The sequence below is a fragment of the Vulpes vulpes genome, chromosome 2, assembly GCF_048418805.1.
Source record: "Vulpes vulpes isolate BD-2025 chromosome 2, VulVul3, whole genome shotgun sequence".
Classification (NCBI taxonomy): Eukaryota; Metazoa; Chordata; class Mammalia; order Carnivora; family Canidae; genus Vulpes; species Vulpes vulpes.
The window spans coordinates 41,654,075-41,674,942 of NC_132781.1; the positions used below are offsets into that span (position 1 = coordinate 41,654,075).

At 41.1% G+C, this 20,868-nt stretch overlaps 1 long non-coding RNA gene across 1 annotated transcript in view; it reads right to left on the reverse strand.

Moving 5' to 3' along the window:
• The window catches only part of LOC140597803 (uncharacterized), a 39,745-nt gene that overhangs the window by 15,348 nt on the left and 3,529 nt on the right, over window positions 1-20,868 (reverse strand). The window contains exons 2-3 of the long non-coding RNA XR_011999746.1: window positions 7,894-8,015; window positions 6,259-6,339 (exon numbers count right to left, since the gene is read on the reverse strand). This is a non-coding gene — a long non-coding RNA (uncharacterized lncRNA). The remainder of the gene's footprint in view (window positions 1-6,258; window positions 6,340-7,893; window positions 8,016-20,868) is intronic.

Genomic DNA, 20,868 nt, shown 5'->3' on the forward strand with positions numbered 1-20,868 from the left:
TCTTTCCTTAATATTCCAGTGTCTTCCTGTGGTCCTTAGCAGGAACCACAGACGTTACCCTAGTGTCTAAGCCCCAGGGGCGTCTGGCCTCTGCCGAGCTCTCTGACATCACCCACTTCAGCTCTCCTTGCTGGTTTCACTCCATCCATACGGGCTTTCCTTCTTTTTCTCAAATGCCCTGAGCTCTCTCTCTCCTGCTCTCAGACCCTTTGTGGAAGCTGGTCTGGCTGCCTGGGCTCCTTACGGCAACTCAAACCCTACTTTCTTTTTCTTTTTCTTTTTTAAGATTTTATTCATTTATTCATAAGAGACACAGAGAGGAAGAGACATAGGGGAGTGGAGAAGTAAGTTCCCTGAGGGGAGCCAGATGTAGGACTCGATCCCAGGACCCCAGGATCACAGACCTGAGCAGAAGGCAGACACTCAACCACTGAGTCACCCAGGTGCCCCCAAATCCTACTTTCTACTGTTAAGCTTCAGGTGACCCGTGTAAAGTGGCCTGCTCTCTGCTAAAACCACTTTCTATTACATCACTGTTTTATTTTTTCATCAAATGTCTCACTAAAATTTCCATGTGTCTGTTTCTTGCTTGTTTATTGCCTGTCTCTGTCCAGTACAATGAAAACTTCATGACAGCACAGACCTCATTTGCTGCTGTAATGCCAGTACCTCGAACAAGTTTTGTGGATGCAGGACGAGGGCAATAAATATGCATTCAAAGCACAAATAAGTGAACTCCCTCTCGTCTGATTTCCCGCTGGCTGCTGAGACTGTATGCCTGCCTTTGCTCCTCTGGCTGTGGACGACCCCCTCTTCACTTACACTTGCTTCTGGCCATTCTGATGAATTGCTCAGGTGAACTCTATCCCTGGAATCTTCTCTAGCCCCAGAAGAGGAAAGCTAATGGATGTTGACTCTGTATTTAGACTTTTGGCGATTGAAAATATTGCTTCCTATTCCACATACATTTGACTCTGCAGAGAAATCCTTTCTGCCAGCACTTTGCTCTGTCTTGCCATTCTCTGCATGTTGATTCCGGTCTCCAAGAGAGCAGACCTGGTTACTGGCAGCACCTGGGCCTCACATCCACAGAAGCCACCACCAGAGAGATGCTGATTCTCTCTTCTAAATTCCCATTCGAAAAAACTCCTAGGAGAGGACAAACCTGGATTGTGTCATGTGGCAGCTCTGGCAGGTGGACAGCACAGGCATGACCCCTGGGGTCCACTCCTGGGACTCAAGGCTGTTTCTGGAGAAGGGAGACTTGTCAGCTGGGAACCTACTCCCATTTGTCTTTCCAGTGGCTCTCTAGCCTTGCCTGATAGGATTCAGAGTGGGTGCCAAATGCACCCATATTAGGTCAATGAGTTTTGATAAATGTATACACCCATGGACTCACCACCATAATCAAGATATAAAATATTTTAATTACCCCCAAAAGTTGTCTTATACCCCTTTGCAATCAACCCCTTCACCCCATACCCAGGCAACTACTCATCTGTTTCCCACCATTATGGAGGAGTTGGGCCTTTTCTAGTATTTTGTACGGATGGAATCACACAGCATGTATTCCCCCCATCATTTGCCACAATGTCTGTAAGATTTATGCAGTTTGTTGCATCTATCAATAATTCGTAGAGCACCCAGTGTTGGTCACAAAGTAAGAACCAACTAGTAGATATAGAAGAACAGGGGCACCTGGGTGGATCAGTCAGTTAAGCGTCTGCCTTGGGTTCAGGTCATGATCTCAGAATCCTGGGATTAAGCCCTGGTTTGGGAGCCTGCTTCTCTCTCCCTCTGCCCCTCCCCACGCCACCCCCCACCTCCCGCTCGTGCTCCTGCTCTGTCTCCAATAAATAAATAAAATCTTTAAAAAAAGAAAGAAAGAAAGAAAGAAAGAAAGAAAGAAAGAAAGAAAGAAAGAAAGAAAGAAAGAGAAAGAAAGAAAGAAAGAAAAACTACTTCCCTTTCTACTGAAGGAAGTAGAAATGGAAGCCCACGGGGTCAAGGAGGTAGAGAGTGTGACATCAGAGCCTGGTCCTAAACCAAGTTTTTAAAAACAGCCATCACTACCCAGGCATGTACAGTACCATCCCGTTTATCAAAACAAAGGGAAGAAAAACAAGCCCGTATATCAGTATATTTGTCTAGGCAAAGGCTGGAAAGATACACAGCAAGGGGTTAATTGTGGTTATCTCTGAGTAGTGGGATTACAGATGTTTAAAAATATTATTTTTGCTTATCTAAATTTTTCGTTTTCTACCATCAACAAAGTTAGTTTAAGGGAAAAAAAGCATTTTTGTTTTCAAGTGTGCAGCCTTTAAAATCAGGCTGGGCAACTTCTCAAACGCCCCATCATTTTTAAATGATGTGAAAATGTTCCCAGTTACATTTCAAAGCTCTGAGGTGGCAGAGTCAGCTACAGATGTGTGAAAAAAAAAACCAAAAAACCCCCAAAACAAACAAACAAAAAAAAACTTGTGAGATAAGGTCATTTTTGACGAATTATTCATGAAGCCCAATTATACCGAAGGCCCTCTTAAGTCCTCTCGAATTCTAACAGTTCCACTTGTGGGCTAAAACCTTCGTCCAGTTTTCCTGGGCATCCATGAGCCTCCAAACTAGTAGGAAAGATTGCGTTTCCCGTCGTTCACAAAACGTGGGGCCAACAGAATCACTTGGATCGGTTGTAAAATCACAGAATCCTGAGTGGCATCCCAGATATATCGATTCAGAGTCTCTAGGGGTAGAGTCCAGAATAGGATTTTTAAACAACCCAACTAGGCAATTCTGGGACACACTCATCTTGGAGAGTCAGGGTGTTGTTGTTTCTGGCCAAATATGCTTAGCTCCTGCCCTGGACAGGCCTCCTAGGACCCCCACATCTAACCAGCTGATCTTCACCTCAGCTCCACCTCTGCTCCCAGGACTGGTCATAACCTTGGACACAAGAGAACAGAACTGGTATTCAGCTGGTATTAACCTTACTTTGTTCCAACTAACTACACATCCTTTGTTTTGCAAGTGTAGTCTCTCTTGGGGATCTGAGTACTGCCCCTGAATCTTGGGCCTTCCTGGTGTCCCCACTATCTGGGGACTCTTTAATGCCTACCCTGTTAGATCCTATCCTAGGGTCCTATTGTTTTGCATTCACTGCCTAGCTCTTCGGAGACTCTGCTAATTTGACAACTACCCTCCAGACTAAACCTTCTTTATCTGTGCTCATATGCAGAGCTTCCCCGCCCCTTCCCTACCCATCCACTTACACATGGACTTTGTTCTATGCTGGTGACTGGGTTTATTTCTAGATCCAAGTCCCATTCTGATGACTGGATCCCCAAAGATGGTGTGAAGGAGACTGGCTATAATGACTTAGGTTGCTTTGGGGCTTATTTCACTAAGTTCAACAATTCAGGTTGAACTCATTGAGACTTATTGAATCTTTTGAAGTTGTCTCTAATTGATCTTAGAAGACGATTAACTGGGGGGAAAAAGAAGGGGATTTTTTGGGGGGTGTTGCTTTATCTGTATTTATCCTATCCTCTTTTTAAGTTTTTTTTTAAGTTTTTTTTAAGTTTCTTTTCTTTTTCTTTTAAATTTTTATTTATTTATGATAGTCACATAGAGAGAGAGAGAGAGGCAGAGACACAGGCAGAGGGAGAAGCAGGCTCCATGCACTGGGAGCCCGACGTGGGATTCGATCCCGGGTCTCCAGGATCGTGCCCTGGGCCAAAGGCAGGCGCCAAACTGCTGCGCCACCCAGGGATCCCCCCTATCCTCATCTCTTATAAAATTTTGACTATTACATTCATTGAATTTATCCTCCAGAATAGAAATAATCACCAGAAAAACAATGATTTAATTATTCTAGTGTCTATAATCACACTGAAAATCCAAACAGTGTGTGTTTTGTTTTAAAAGTCAATTCAGGGCAGCCCAGGGGGCTCAGTGGTTTAGCACTGCTTTCAGCCCAGGGCCTGATCCTAGAGCCCTGAGATCAAGTCCCACTTCAGGCTCCCTGCATGGAGCCTGCTTCTCCCTCTACCTGTGTCTCCGCCTCTCTCCCTCTTCTGTGTGTGTGTGTGTCTCATGAGTAAGTAAATAATTTTTTTAAAAGTCAATTCAATCAAAGCCTACTATTTTGGAATCAATAGCTTCTTTGAAATCATAGTAACACTTAAATATGGTTAAAACTGATATTGGGGGGCAGCCTGAGTGGCTCAGCAGTTGAGTGTCTGCCTTTGGCTCAGGGCATGATCCCAGAGTCCTGGGATCAAGTTTCACATTGGGCTCCCTGCATGGAGCCTGCTTCTCCCTCTGCCTATGTCTTTGCCTCTCTCTCTCTCTCTATCTCTCATGAATAAATAAATAAAATCTTAAAAAAAAAAAAACACCTCAAATGTGGGGTGCCTGGGTGGCTCAGTTGGTTGAATATCTGTTTTGGCTCAGGTCATGATCTTAGGGTCCTTGGATCAAGCCCTGCATCTGGTTCCCTGTTTATTGGGGAGTCTGCTTCTCCCTCTGCCCCTCCCTTGCTTATTCTTGCTCACTCTCTCTCTCTCTCTCTCAAATAAATAAACAAACTCTTAAAAAAAAAAAAAACTCAAGTGTAGAAATTTTGTTGGTTGGAAAGCTTTGTAAATTTCCAACTTGCCCAAATAAAATTACCAAGAGCAAAATTTAGGTTTTTTCCTACAGAAATACAGCACACCAGAATTACCAATATAGAAAGTTGTTAGAAAATTTTGAGGGCTGGGGTGCCTGGGTGACTCAGTTGGTTAAGTGTCTGCCTTTGGCTCAGGTCCTGATCCTAGGGTCCTGGGATGGAACCCCATGTTGGGCTCCCTGTTCAGTGGAGAGCCTGCTTCTCCCTCTCCTCTGCCTGCAACTCATCACCCTGATTGTGCTTTCTCTTTCTCTCTCTGTCAAATAAACAGATACAATCTTAAAAAAGAAAGAAAGAAAGAAAGAAAGAAAGAAAGAAAGAAAGAGAAAAGAAGAAAAGAAAAGAAGAAAAGAAAAGAAAGAAAGAAAGAAAAGAAAAGAAAAGAAAAGAAAAGAGAAAAGAAAAGAAAAGAAAAGAAAGAAAAGAAAAGAAAAGAAAAGAAAAGAAAAGAAAAGAAAAAAGAAAAGAAAATTTTGAATCCTGAGGTATGGCAGATTGGATTTTTCAAAGATGGCCACACAGTATCTCCCCCCTTCCGCACTTCTGCAATGTGACCATGCCCCTCCCCCTTCAAGAGGTATTGTCAAATTCCCCTCCCCGTAAATCTGGGCTGGCCTTCAAGACTTCTGGAACAATAAAATTTGGCAGAAGTGAAATTCTGAAAACTTTCAACAAGTGATAAGAAGCTTTGCACTTCTCCCCAGGTCTCTTCAAATGCTCCCTCTGGGGCAAATGAGCCACCATGTAAGCAACATTTCTCCCCTGAGACAGCCTTGTAGTAAGGAAGCAAGAGAGATGGTGATGCTGCCCGACTCCTAGCTGCTGCAGACATCCCAGCCCAGGCACCAGACCTGGGAATAAAATAACCATCTTGACCATGAAGTAACAAGAAATCTAAGCATATTTTGAACAGGTTTCCTGTTGTCCTTCCTAGATAGAGATTTGTGAAAAATTACACCACCATTGGCAATTCTGGCCTTCATGAGTCCTGAGTCTCTGTGTGCAGTACATTTGTTCAGTTTAAGTGTTTTGATATATATCTGGTCCCTTCAAGAGTCTCCATGCTGAGTGACTCCTGGTTGGCTTGGCAGCAGCTGTCCCACACATCCAAGGCTGGTGTCGGGGAGTTTCAGATGCCAATGAACATAATGGACTGGCAATTACAAGCCAACTTTCTACCACAGGAATCCTTGTCTGTATTGGCCCTTCTAGAGACCTCTTCTGCTTTACCATCAGCCATTTTGAATTCTTTTTTTTTTTTTAAGATTTATGTATTTGAGAGAGAGCACGTGCACAAGAGTAGGGGGAGGGGCAGAGGGAAGGGAGACAAGCAGTCTCCCTGCTGAGTGGGGAGCCCAACATGGGGCTCAGTCTTGGGACCCCGAGACTATGACCTGAGCTGAAACCAAGAGTTGGAGGCTTAAGTGACAACCCCCACCCAGGTGCCCTGCCATTTTGAATTCTGCTGAAACTCAAACCACAAAACAAAGAAAGAGCCACTATAACACCCAGAAGAGATATTATGAGACTAAGAAGATTCCTGATACTCCAACTGAGATCACGGGGGAGCTGCCCCCAAAAAGACAACTTACCTGGGACAACCTCCTGGCAGACAGCATTGAGAAGCATCTCTTTCTGTCTGCCTTTAACTTGAGGTTGCATCTTGAGATTCACTAGGGCCATGAAATAAACAAAAAGAAAAAGAATGATTTCTTCACTCAGAAATAACTACTGAGAGATCATCCAATACTTCTCTTTACACTGATCCAACACAAGCAAGATCATAAAGTAATATCCTCTTGCTGGTTAAAATACTGTCGGTGGAGGAGGCTAGACCATTGAATTTGCAGAAGAAGGGTGCTGGGACTCCTGTGAGTAGCTTCATTCTTTCTTATTTCTTAAGTCTTAGCCCTTAGTGACTTTTTGAGGCAGTTGGTAGGGGTAAGGATTACTTCAGGGTTATTTTTGCCTCAATATAAGCTGTTGTAGGAAGACCATCCACACCCTTTTAATGCTATGCCAGAGCAGCAGAGAGCATACAAGAAAGCTCTTAGTAAGCTTCATTCCTAGCTCCAAACAGCGTCCACTGGGAAGATTGTAGCAACAGAGGCAGTCTCTAGCCAGCAGTTTCTTGGCTCAGGGACACAGCTGCTTGGTAAATAATGTAATAATGGAGCAGAGGGGAAAGGGGCAGCCTCCTCTCACTATCTAAAACCAAATAATTTGTTTAAAATCAACACCCAAGTTTGCTTCACTTGCTGAGTCCTCCTTGCTGAATACGTTGCAACTTTTATGCATCATAGCAAGAGAGTACTAGTAAGTGAGAACAGTCCCTGTATTGCCTTGATTTTCCAAGTCCCTATTAACAAAGCCCCTAAAGACGGTACTACATTTTAAAGGTGCCAGGGTAAATATTTAAACGTAATTACACGGCATGCTCTTCTAAAGAAGCATCTTGCATTTAGAAAGTCTAAAACTTCGGAGCAGAGAAACATGTCCTTTGTATCACCCTGAAACACAGCAGGCATATAAGGCACTACTTCTGCAAAAGCAAGCCAGTACCATGTATTGAAAAGAAAACAATTTGCTGATTCATTACATCCTGGATAAGAACTTTAAACAGAAGTTGGTTTTAATGAGGACAATGAAGCAACTGAGAAACATATGCAGAAAATGTTTGCTACTCTTTTGCCTCCCCCACCCCACCCCACCTCCATCCCCATCCCAAGTTAGGGATAAATGGAAATTCTGGCTATGATAGAATTTCTAGGTTTTCCATAAGTGCTTGCCAATCTTCTTCCCTCTCCCCCTTCCCAACTAACTGAGACTACCATTTTGGCTCTTATTGCCTAAAGAAAGCAAGGCAGGCCAGCTAGTCTAGGAGACCAGTTCTGACCATTAATTCCAAAGGTGATCTGGCATCTTCCTACTGAGACCACACCTGCAAACTGCTCTGACCTTTGAGATGTCAGAGAGACACAGTAAACTTCTGTAGAATATTTAAGATTCTATGTCAATATTTGTGGGATATTCATAAATTTTATCAGTAATATGTTTCCTAGTTCACAGTGAAATTATATACCCTTTGCTATTTAATAACACAGCTAATTTGTCTATTAAGTTTGGCTTTTTAAAAAGTCATCTGCACACTTTTAGGCATTGCAAATTGAAAAAAATCACAAAAACACTACTAATTTTCAACATGACAAAGAGGGGCAAATCAGTACCTTTGAAAGGTGAGCTCTTTAAACTTAGGAGTCTAGGGTCAGTCTGCAGTTCGTGATCCTCATATTCCATAAGGTGCAGAGTACATGGATGGCGGGAGTCCAGCTCCAGCTGGGGTGGGTCTCTGGAAGGAAAGGACGGAGTCGGTGAATGAGGAGACGCACACACACAGAGTCAGGGTGCATATGTCTTCTCCAGACCATTTTGGAGGGACTTTATTTCTATCATTTTACATTGCCTTGTTTTTCCAGTTAGTAGGTAATTAGTTTTACATTTTATCACAAGCATCTTAGATCATTCTAAACATCTTTTTCATATGAAATGTTTTTCCTTTCAGCTTCTACTGCTATAATTAACACGACCTTTACTGATTTCTTGAGAAAGCAGTGAACGCGACACAGAAGATAAAGGTGCTAGACAGAGCATGACCTACTCTAGTGGAAGAACAAGTCTATGGTACTATGGTTACACGAAATGGGTTATAGTCTAAAGGTTATATGCAGAAATGTTTAACTTTCTTTTGTCAGTTTACAATACCTACAACCTACCCACAACCTATTTTATCAAAATATTTCTTCCATTGGTTAATTGACTGTCGTCTCCTTGTCTTGACACTTAAGAGGTGCCTGAAGGACTTCTTCCATGACAGCTTTAACTAGGCTAGGTTTCCAGATCTTTTACCCCTAACTGATAAAAAACTCAACATTTCTCACATTAGAGAAATTACAGGGCCGGGCGCATTGGTTTTTTTTGTTTTGTTTTGTTTTGTTTTGTTTTGTTTTGTTTTGTTTTTTGGGTTTTTTTTGGGGGGGGGGCATTGGGTTTTATTCTAAGAAGCATGTTAGAGATTTTGATTATTTTTAGACTCCATATTTATTTTATGAAAATTCCCCACTAATATTATAATGATGCTGAAGATGGCCAAGAACAAAGTGAAAGGAATCAGTGGGAGCCAGCTGTGGCTTCTTTCGATTTTTCAGGATTAGCCCTCATGCCTGGACTTTGTCAAACAGCATGAGTAGCTTGGCTCACATCCATGGATAAATAAAGACACTGATTCTTTTTTTTTTTTTTTTAAGATTTTATTTATTTATTCATCAGAGACACAGAGAGAGGCAGAGACACAGACAGAGGGAGAAGCAGACTCCTCACAGGGAGCCCGATGTGGGACTCAATCCTGGGACTCCAGGATCACGCCCTGAGCCGAAGTCAGACACTCAACCAGTGAGCCACCCAGACACCCCGAAGGCACTGATTCTTAAGGAATGTCTTGCTGATGCTAGAAAACCTACACAGTAAAGAAGTGGTAAAAGGAATCTCCCTGTGCCCCACACAAATGAATCCTCTATGGTATTCATTGTAAAAAGTAGAAAGACTCAGGGGTGCCTGAGCAACTCAGTGGATTAAGTGGTCTGCCTTTGGCTCAGGTCCTGGGATCAAGCTCCCTGCTCAGTGGGGTGTTGGGGGAGGGGGTGGTCTCCCTCTGCCCTTCTTCCCTGCTTATGCTCTCTCTCTAAAAGAAAGAAAGAAAGAAAGAAAGAAAGAAAGAAAGAAAGAAAGAAAGAAAGAAAGACGTCTTGGGGGGGGGGAAAGTAGAAAGACTCAGAGCTGTGGGGTCTGCAGAAGCAGATATTACAGGCACAGGATGATTGAGGCAATGCATTAACAGGGCAAGATGAGCTCACCGAGAAACTGAGGCAAATGGCTGAGCCCTGCCAGACCACACTCCCCTGCCCCCAAACCCCAAACAAACCTGGAAGGCAAGAAAAATGGGGCATATCTTAGGATCTAAAGAAAAGTGAAGAGCGCGTGATAGTTCCTGTTTGTCAGCAGCAGAAACATTTAAAAACTATTTTTAAAACTTCCTGGATTTTAAACATCTGCTTCTGCCTTTGGGACACAATTACCGCAATTCTTTGTTACTGAATTTTGATATGAAGTACTGGACTAGGAGAATACCATTTTACCAATTAGATTGATTTCCTTTATACAGTTTACAGCTTTGCTTATTCTTCAGTTGATACGATCAACTTCAGCTAAGTTCATTTTTAAAAAGACATGATTTATTTCTGAAGAGTTTTCCTTTAGTGGAGATTTTTATGACTATCACATGGAGAAAGTTGAGAAGAAACAGATTGTTTTTGTCAGGGGTTTTTGTTTTGTTTGTTTCAGGTCTGTTGCTTATATATCATGTCTTTACAGTGGAAAGAATGATAAATTTTATCTATAGACAGCTTAGGGAAATTTTTTATTTTTTTAAGGGAGCGAGAGACAGAGGGATGAGGGGTGGGACAGAGGGAAAGGGAGAGAATCTTTTTTTTTTTTTTTTTAAGATTTTATTTATTTATTCATGAAAGACAGAGAGAGAGAAAGAGAGAGAGGCAGAGACATAGGCAGGGGGAAAAGCAGGCTCCATGCAGGAAGCCTGATGTGGGACTCAATCCTGGGATTCCAGGATCACGCCAAAGGCAGACACTCAACCGCTGAGCCACCCAGGTGTCCCGAGAGAGAGAATCTTAAGCAGGGTCCACACCCAGTGCTGAGCCCAATGCAGAGCCCAACGCAGAGCTCAATTTCATGACCCTGAGATTATGAACTGAGCTGAAATCAAAAGTCAGATACTTACCCGACTGAGCCACCCAGATCCCCCCCAAATGATAATTTTTTATATTTATAATTTATAGTTAAAATTTAGCTATTGTCTGACCTTTTATATAACTCTCTGTGAAAAAAGACCTATACTAAATGGAAATGATTTGCTCATCTAAAAACATTAAAATATTTGGCTCCTTCAGAACACTTTCCTTAATACTAAAAATTGATTCTCTACTGAACAGTATGTATTGCTGTTGCTTATTAATATAAAAAGCAGTTTTTAGATTCCACTGTGATGATGAGAAATAAAGTTAAGCCTACCTACTTAAAAAAAAAAAAGGAAAAAATTAAAATTCAAATAATTGCCAAGACATAAGAAAATAAATGCAGGATACAGAGATGATTCATTTGGAAGACTTTTGTTTTCTTTAAAATAAGTTGTTGATTGGAAATGAAAGGGCTCTGAATTACAAGCCTACCTCTGTTATATTCTATTGCTTTATGGACTAGGGAATACTATTTCAGAAACCTTGACAAATATAACCTTATCCAGCAGTTATGTTTGGGCAGTAGAAAAAAGAAGCTGGCCAAATATCCATGATGATGGACTTCTAGGTAATTTCCAGGGATTAGATATCATTATTCTTTTTTTCCCTTACAAATAATTCTTCCCTAAGTACACATAGCCCTAGAAATGTTAAGTGGCTTTTTCATTGTTCTATTAGTAAGGGGGCAGAATGGACACTTGAATCCTTAACTATTTATTTGCAAGAGAAAAAAATATATCGGGGTGCCTGGGTGGCTCAGTCATTGAAGCATCTGATTTCCACTCATGTCATGATCTCAGGGTCCTGGGATCAAGCCCGGTACAGGGCTCCACGCTCATCAAGAAGTCGGCTTCTCCTTTTCCCTCTGCCCCTCCCCCAGCTTGTGCTCTCTCACTCTCTCAAATAAATAAATAAAATATTTTTTAAAAATATATGTGTATATATACATATGCCAAACTGATAAAGAGCAGACTGTAATTGTTTTGCGTTGTGTGTCAACTTGGCTACACTGAACTACATTTCCCAGAATTCCCTCCCCATATGTTTCTGACTAAGACTGACCACAAGAGACATTCTTGCACAGATTTGGAGCTTGGAAGTGAAGCAAGCAGCCATTTTGTAACTCATGTTATTACTTATCAACTTTCTTACCTCACTGGCAAGGGACAGCCAACTGGCAAGGCAAGGGACCTACATCTTCTCCACCTTCCCTGTGAATCCTTCTCCAGCTTTTCCAACTCCTGAGCTAGATTAGATACATAATGAAGGGGGACAGTTTCTCCTGCTGGATCTATACCATCAAGGTCAGAGGCAGTGAGAAGTGACAAGGTTTCAGTCTGTCCTCCTGGGTTCTAGCTCACACCTGCAAGTTCCAGTTTTTTTGTTTTTGTGTTTGTTTTTCTTAAGATTTTATTTATTCATTCATGAGAGACAGAGACAGAAAGAGAGAGGCAGAGACAGGCAGAGGGAGAAGCAGGCTCCATGCAGGGAACCTGACAAGGGACTCCATCCCAGGACTCCATCCCAGGACTCCAGGATCACGCCCTGAGCTAAAGGCGACACTCAACCGCTGAGCCAAGGCGTCCCTACAAAGACAGTTTAAACAGTTCCTACAATTGTGTGAGATTGGATATAATATATAGGCTATGATACACACACACACACACACACACACGCAGAGAGAGCTCCTAGTGGGTTCTGCATCTGTGATCGAATCCTGACTGTATTCTATTGATTTCATAGTTGGATAAATCCACTATCTTCTTTGGACTTGCTCTTCCAAAACCTTCATCATTCAGGATGATGTATTGTAACTTGGTTCTGTACATTTTGTACTTTGAAGGCTAACAAACTCAATTCCTGAATTTTGAAGAACAATAAGCTTGCTCAGATGACCAGTTTCCCTAAGCTCTTCACAATTGCCTAATTTATAAAAATTGCTATGTGACAAAATGAAAATGATACACATACTTCTAAGAAATATGGAGGTAAATGTCAGAAGTCAGAAAAGTTCAATTTAACCACCTGAGCTATCAAAAAGTTGTTGCTTTTGGCATAAGCCTTTGTTTTTTTGGCATCATTTGTCCCCCTGAACTAATTGCATGGAATGTTTTGATAAAAATAAATATTGGCTACAAGAAAGTTTTAATAAAAAGCAAATCCGTGCTACTTATTTGTAATAGGGCAGGCAAGAAGAAAGGAAATAGGAAAAGTTATCATTTGAGTTAGACAATAGAATTTAGTTCTGGAAAGATTCCCATACAAGTTGAAAGGAAGATCAAGTTTGGGAAGGAATATGAAACAGTAAGATTTAAAGGGATAAGAGAATGAGCTCTTCCTCAAGAGTCATTTGCAATACAAATCTTGGCAACATATTCTTGGGCTTCTCTCTCCTCCTCACCTCTCTGCCTTCTGTCATATATTTGTAGTGTACTAAGTGAATCCAAACCTAAGACATTAATGAAACAAGAGAATACATTGAAGCAGTTCCTTTCAGGTTTATGTTTCACAAAAATATGACGTGAAAATATTTTGCTAATTTAAGCCAAGCCAACACTGAGAAGAGGTAGGTAGTTAGTCCTTAAATAACACTCTGCCCCAAAGAAGTAGATGGATGAGAGATTGGAAACAACAACAACAACAACAACAACAACAAAAAAAAAAAAAAAACAGAAAAGACAAGGTGCAGAGGAAAACATCAAGAAAGACCTAAGAAAACGTCCTGGGGAAGTGGTTCTACTTTGGCAGAAGAAAAACAAATCATATATTCAGTAGTGTTGCTAGACCCGTTTCAAAGCAATAAAGTAGCTAGGTGTTCTCTTACTAGGCCATTTATATCCACTTTAGAACTGCCTCTTCCTTCATTTGTACCTCTTCCTCAAATCATTTGGTAATTCCAGCTACACAAATTTCTAATGAATCCAATGAAGCCTGGGAGCTAAATGAATAATATAATATCCTACCTTATACACAATTTTCCCTTCTAGAAACATAAAGCATTTCACAGATAACTTTCTCTTTTATTCGCAAAGCATTTCTAAGACTACAACAGAAGGCTGTGTACCCAAAGCCATGCAGATTGTTGGGAAGAGAGACAGCTTCCAGACTTCAAGCTCTGACGTTTCACCCTCGACTTTGCCACTTCTCTAGACCTAACGATGTGCTTGCCAGACTCTAATCCCTTCTGATGACTGTTCATCTTCCTGGTTTCTAATTCCCCATGGAGTCTCTAATAGAGTTTCCTCTAGGTTGGTTTTATTCCATTCATCAATGCCTCTGGGTACAATTCCTCAACCAATTACAGATTCAGTTAACACCTATTGCTCTTGATAGCTCATCAAGGAGTTTCTACTCTGGCTTTATGATCACATTTGTAGGTTCTTTTAGAACCCTGGGCTGGAAATTGTCTGGGCCTGAACACAAGCTCATTTATGGGACCATATACTCTCTTCATTTCTTTTCACTTATCTTGACTTTTTTTAAATTTAGATATAGTTGATATACAACATTGTATTCCTTTCAGATGTACAACAGTGATTCAACAAATCTATAGATTAGGCTACGCTCACCACAAATGTAGCTGCCATCTGTCACCATACAACATTATCACAATATCACTGACTATATTCCCTATGCTGTACCTTTCATCCCTTTGACTTATTCATTTCATAAGTGGAAATCTGTATCTATCACTCCCCTTTACCCATTTTGTCCATTCCCCTCACCCACTCCTTTCCCTTCTGGCAACCATCAGTTTGTTCTCTCTGTTTATGAGCCTGTCGCTACTTTTTGTTTGTTTGTTTGTTTATGTACTTATTTTGTTTTTTAGATTCCACATATAAGTGAAATCATACAGTATTTGTCTTTCTCTGTCTGACTTATTTCACTTAGAATTATACTCTCTAGGTCTATCCAAGCTGTGGCAAATGGCAAGATCTCATTCCTTTTTATGGCTGAGTATCTTGAGCTTTAACTCCCTTTTAGAGATGTTTGTTTGAAATCACTTTTTCCAAGAGAGCAAGTCAAGAGTTCAGCCAACAATGAAAGATTTTGACTGTTGTCTTTGTCGCTGACTCAAGGATTTCTACTATTCCTTGCTCTATGACTCTGAAAATAATTTCAGGGCTTTCCAATTGCATATCAAGGGGCACCTGGGTGGCTCAGTCAGTTATGCATTTGCTTTCTGCTCAGGTCGTGACCCTGGGATCCAGCTCCTGGGATCCAGCCCCAAGTCAGGCTCCCTGCTCAGCATGGAGTTTCCTTCTCCCTCTCCCTCTGCATCCCCCCATCCCACTCATGTGTGCTCTCTCTCACTCTCTTTCAAATAAATAAATAAAATATTTTTTAAAAACATGCATTTATTGCATATCAATAAAACTTGAATCTCTCCAATGGCGATGATTTTCCAGTTTAAAAATATTATAAGACATTGATACGAGGGAGCCCATGCTTCTTAAATGCCATTTCCTACCCACAATCCTTATGTTTATTGACCAAAAAAGAAAGAAAAGAAAAAAGAAAGAAAATGATTAGAATTGTGTGTGTGTGTGTATGTATAATAAGTTGTGTTGAGAGTAAAATGAATGGTAGGTGAATTATCCAAAATCAATGATTGCATCAGACAAGACATTGAGAAATAAGAGGCATATGTCACTTACTGGTTCTTCATGTGATATGGGTCTGTTAACTTTTAACTAAATTTCAGTAAATAAAATTGAAAGAGAACCTTTCTTCCCCATTAGAGAGTATTCCCCAGATGCTCTACAATACTTACACATTAAAAAGTATGATGCAGGGACGCCTGGGTGGCTCAGCGGTTGAGCCCCTGCCTTTGGCCCAGGGCGTGATCTTGGGGTCCTGGGATCGAGTCCCACATCAGGCTCCCTGCATGGAGCCTGCCTCTCTTTCTGCCTATGTCTCTGCCTCTCTCTCTCTCTGTGTCTCTCATGAATAAATAAATAAAGTCTTTAAAAATAAATAAATAAGTAAAAATAAAAATAAAAAAGTATGATGCAGTAGGCCGTGGAGACAGCAGACCATGGCTTTGGGGTGTGAGAACTGCAGAGTGCAGGCGACCACAGAGACTGAATGAGGCAGTGTCTATGGATGAAATAAAGATGATGATGTTCTCCAAAGGCATCAGGCTGCTGAAGGAGTCGCTGCCCAAAATTGAGCAAAATGAAGCTGTATCTTCTACCTTGCTAAGGGCATGACCAGCCCAGGGGATGTGAAAAGGCCCTAAGAAATACACAAGGGCTGGGATGTCTGGGTGGTTCAGTGGTTGAACATTTGCCTTTAGTCCAGGTCGTGATCCCAGGATCCCAGGATCCTGGGATCAAGTCCTGCATCAAGCTCCCTGCATGGAGCCTGCTTCTCTCTCTGCCTATGTCTCTGCCTCTCTCTGTGTGTCTCTCATGAATAAATAAATAAAAATATTTTTAAAAGGAAGGAAGAAAGAAATACACAAGGGCTGCTGTGAACAGAGCAGCCAGGCTAAGAACTGAAGAAAGGAGAAAACCATCTCTACTCTTCCTCCTATGTCATCTCCAGTCCCCCTACTCCCCACCATCCCTATCTCTAGCTCCCCATACTTTTCTCCTCATCCCCAAGTCGCTCTGAATTCCTGGTTATTAAAACCCATCACCCAGGGGCACCTGGGTGGCTCAAACAGTTGGGCGTCTGCCTTCAGCTCAGGTCATGATCCCAGGGTTCTGAGATTGAGCCCTGTGCCAGGCTCCCTGCTCAATGGGGAGCCTGCTTCTTCCTCTCCCTTTGCCTGCTGCTCCCCTGATTGTGCTCTCTCTCTCTCTCTCACTCTATCTCAAATAAATAAATAAAATCTTAAAAAAAAAAATCCCTTCCCCAAGCTCAGGCTCTTTTCACTTCCATTTATTTATTTATTTTTAAAGATTTTATTTATTTATTCATGAGAGAGAGAGAGAGAGAGAGAAAGAGAGAGAGAGAGGCAGAGACACAGGCAGAGGGAGAAGCAGGCTCCATGCAAGGAGCCAGACAAGGGACTGGATCCTGGGTCTCCAGGACCACACCCAGGGCTGAAGTTGGCACTAAATTGCTGAGCCACCAAGGCTGCCCTCATTTCCCTTTAAATGACCTCTCTCCAAGCATTTCTGCTCAGCATCCCCTCACCTGTTCACCAAAGCCTTTCTGATGAGATTCAAGAGATAGCCACATCTCACGATTTCTATACTATCTCTCTGGGTGGATTATGTCGACAAATGAAAAAAATTAGTCTTGTTTATGTTGATTCTTAATGGCATTAATTTTGGAATGAATTTCCATTTTTAGACCAATTTCTCAAATTTGGCATTGCTCAAAGAATGTAACCATAGGATACAATGTAAAATAAGGGCCAAATGATACTTGCATAGACACTTGTGCAGGGAAGAGAGATGGAGCAAGAGGCCTACTACGTGAATCCACTCATGCACCTGTGTGAGGTGACAAAAGAACCATGCAAGCCCAAGACTGGGTGAAAAGGAGTAGTGATGATAATGTCTCAGGATCTTTTGATCTTTTGAGCAGTATCAAGTTTCAATTTCGTGGCAAAATCAGCCTAGAATCCAGGTCTCAAAATTTATAATCTCATGATGTCAGTGAAGCACAGGAGCTTAAGAAATCAGGAAGAGGAGGGGCACCTGGGTGGCTTAGCTGGTTGAGGGACTGACTCTTGATTTGGACACAGGTCCTAATCTCAGGATTGAAAGATCAAGCCCAGCTTTGGAGCCCCACACTCATCCCCCACCTCCCAGTGCAGAATCTTCTTGAAATTCTCTCTCTCTCTTCCTTTCCCTCTTCCCCTCCCCATGCTCGCTCTCTCTAAATAAATAAATAAAATCTTAGAAAAAACAACAACAGGAAGAGGAGTTTGAATCCTGGCTCTGCCTCTTACTATAAGTGTGTGAACTTGCCAAGGTTATTTAGCATCTTTGAAACTGTCTCTCTATCTGTGAAATGGGGATACATTTGCTGGGAGGATTAAATGAGCTAACCTGGCAAGAGCCAGAGTTTGATGAGAGTTAGCCTTCTCTCCACTCCTTTGCTTGACCGCTGGAATAGGCCTGGGTTGCACAATGCTTAGACTCCCAGATGACTTTGCAGGGAGGAAAGTGGTCAAATCCTATCAGGAATTTGAGCTCCAAACTTATTTGCCTCTGGCTCAGTCATACTTATCACTGTGCTGGGATAATTCTTGAAATCTCTTTGGAATTCAGAACATTCTTCAGTGGGATGAAGAAATAACAATCTATGCCCTTAAGACATAGATAAGGTAAGAGCCAGGTAACACTTATAAAATACATTACCCAGGGATGAAAGTGCATAATCAAAACACACTTTTCAGTAAGTGCTACTATTGAATAAAGTGGTGTTTCTGAAAATGGGGATGTGAATTGCTGGTGGCACACAAAATTATTTCAGGTGAGAATCAGCTGTAGCACAAAATGACAAAATATCAAGGTAAGACACCATTACCTTTGCAATTTTCTTTGATCACATCAAGAAGTAATTTTCATTTTGGGTCTTTAACACTTGCTTACTCCTCTCTTGAAAAAGAGAATAAAAAAAGAAGAGACTTCGGCAAGAGGAGTAATTAAACAGAATTTAGAAATATTTCCAAAGTTGTTATTTTTATGTTTATCTTCTAATCATAGCAAACAACACTGGTTTCCCACTTAAAATAATGGCAAAAGGAATTTCTTTTTAAAATAAATTGGCGTTTGAAAATATATTACATATTAGAAAATTTTTAATTAAAAAGAACAAACTGTCAAAAATAGTAAGTACTAATACCGATTGTATGTGGATTCAGACAAATGGAAAATGTAGTTTGCAAATGACTGAAATGTAGAAACACTGGCCTTGTGGATTGGAAATTAGGATACAGGTATTCTAGTCCCATCTCTGGTAGCAATTTACTGTGTGGCCTTGGTGAATTCATTTTAACCTCTTAGAGCCTCAGCATCTTCATCTGGAAACAAACAGGGCTTGCATAAGTGGGCTCTAAGGATCCTTATGGCTCTAATTATCCTATGATTTAAAGTGCATAATTAGGGCATTTTCTGTTCTTTTGGCTAAGAATCAAGTGCTCTGTCTTCCTACTCTATTTTCACTCCACACTTCCCCTTCAGGCATTTTGATATCTAAGCCAGAAGAAATGTGGATCTCCGTTTGATTAACATTCATAAATTTAATTAATGCATATGTTATTCCACAAATGCAAAAGGAAGAAATCTTTGTAACAGAAAAAAATATTGGATTTTGAGGGAGATGACATACATTCTGGTCATTGCTTTACCATTCCCTGATGATGTGATCTTAAAGAGAACCTTAAGTTCTCTTTAGTACTAAAATTCTATGAAATGCAAATGAACCTATAGGAAGGAAATAGATCAGTTGAAAATTCATTTCCTTTCCTTTCTAAGTGAGATATTTAACACCTCACAGTAATATTTTAATATAGACTCAAAGCAAAATGGAGATCTTCATTTTAACTCTCATTTTGATACTAGTATGGCATTTGGTACATAAGCAGGCAGGCAACAAATATTTAATGAATAAATAAAGAGTGGCATCCTGTGAACATGAGGCCAAGAAGGATCATATCATCAGATAAGAATTTAATCAAAAGGGAGTTAATTGAGGGGTGCCTGGGTGGCTCCATAGGCTAAGCATCTGCCTTCAGCTCAGGTCATGATCTCAGGGTCCTGGAATCCAGCCCCACATCACGCTCCATGCTCTGCTGGGAGCGCCTGCTTCTCCCTCTCCCTTTACCCCTCCCCCAGCTTGTGTGTGCGGCACATGCTCCCTCTCTCTTTCAAATAAGTAAAATCTTAAAACAACAACAACAACAAAGGGAGCTAATTGAGCACCTACCACTTGGTAACCACAATTGCGAGGCATTATACCTTTTATCTTTCATAAAGAGCAAAATGAAAAAGACCGTGACCTCTGTCTTCCATTAATTTAGAACCCTTTGGGGGGAGATGGCATCTATACAAATAACTATATCCTGCTAAAAGAGCTAAAGTGCAATAAAAAAAAAGTGCTGGGTTCTTATGGGAAGAACTATATCTTATTCTCATTTTTCCACTACCTAGCTGTCTGAATGTGAGAAAGTCATTTGTACAATTGACCACAGTTTCATCACCAGTACAATAAGATTATACCATATGATCTCTAAGGTCCCCTGCAGCTAAGAGTCTGAAAATGATTCTATGCCTCCGAAAAATTAGGTTGTTTTTTTTTTTAAGATTTATTTATTTATTTGAATTAGAGGTGTGCAAGCAAGGGAAGAGGGGCAGAGGGAGAAGGAGAAGCAGTCTCAAGGCTGAGTGGGGAGCCTGATGCGAGGCTCTTTCTCACAACCTGAGATCATGACCTGAGCTGAAACCAAGAGTCAGATGTTCAACCAACTGAGCCACTCAGTTTTTCTTTTCTTTTCTTTCTTTCTTTCTTTCTTTCTTTCTTTCTTTCTTTCTTTCTTTCTTTCTTTCTTTTTAGGTTTTATTTATATAAGCAATCTCTATACCCAACATGGTGCTGGAACTCACAACCCTGAGATCAAGAGTCATGTACTCTTCCGATTGAGCCAGCCAAGTGTCCCTGAAATATTAGTTTAAATGCTTAGTCTTGGGATCCCTGGGTGGCGCAGCGATTTGGCGCCTGCCTTTGGCCCAGGGTGCGATCCTGGAGACCCGGGATCGAATCCCACATCAGGCTCCCGGTGCATGGAGCCTGCTTCTCCCTCTGCCTATGTCTCTGCCTCTCTCTCTCTCTCTATGTGACCATCATAAAAAAATAAAAATAAAAAAAAATAAAAAAATAAAATAAATGCTTAGTCTTGAAGACCTCTAAGTATATATTGAAGATGAGCTCTTTTTTTTTTTTGGAGATGAGCTCTTCAATACACTTATTTTTCCATGTAAAACTAATAAACTAATAAGCAAAGTCACACAATAGGTTTTTCTTTATCAGTCTCCATCTACAATGCTTCAAGACATCAATCCTCCTACTGGCAAATTTTCTAATTTGATTTCTTTTAATTTTTGTAAAGGCACTAATAGTAACAATTGCTTTCTTTTTTTTTTTTTTAATTTTATTTATTTATGATAGGCACACAGTGAGAGAGAGAGAAAGGCAGAGACATAGGCAGAGGGAGAAGCAGGCTCCATGCACCGGGAGCCCAACGTGGGATTCGATCCCGAGTCTCCAGGATCGCGCCCTGGGCCAAAGGCAGGCGCCAAACCGCTGCACCACCCAGGGATCCCTAACAATTGCTTTCTAAAGTAATCTCAAATAGGGCATCTGGCTCTTGAT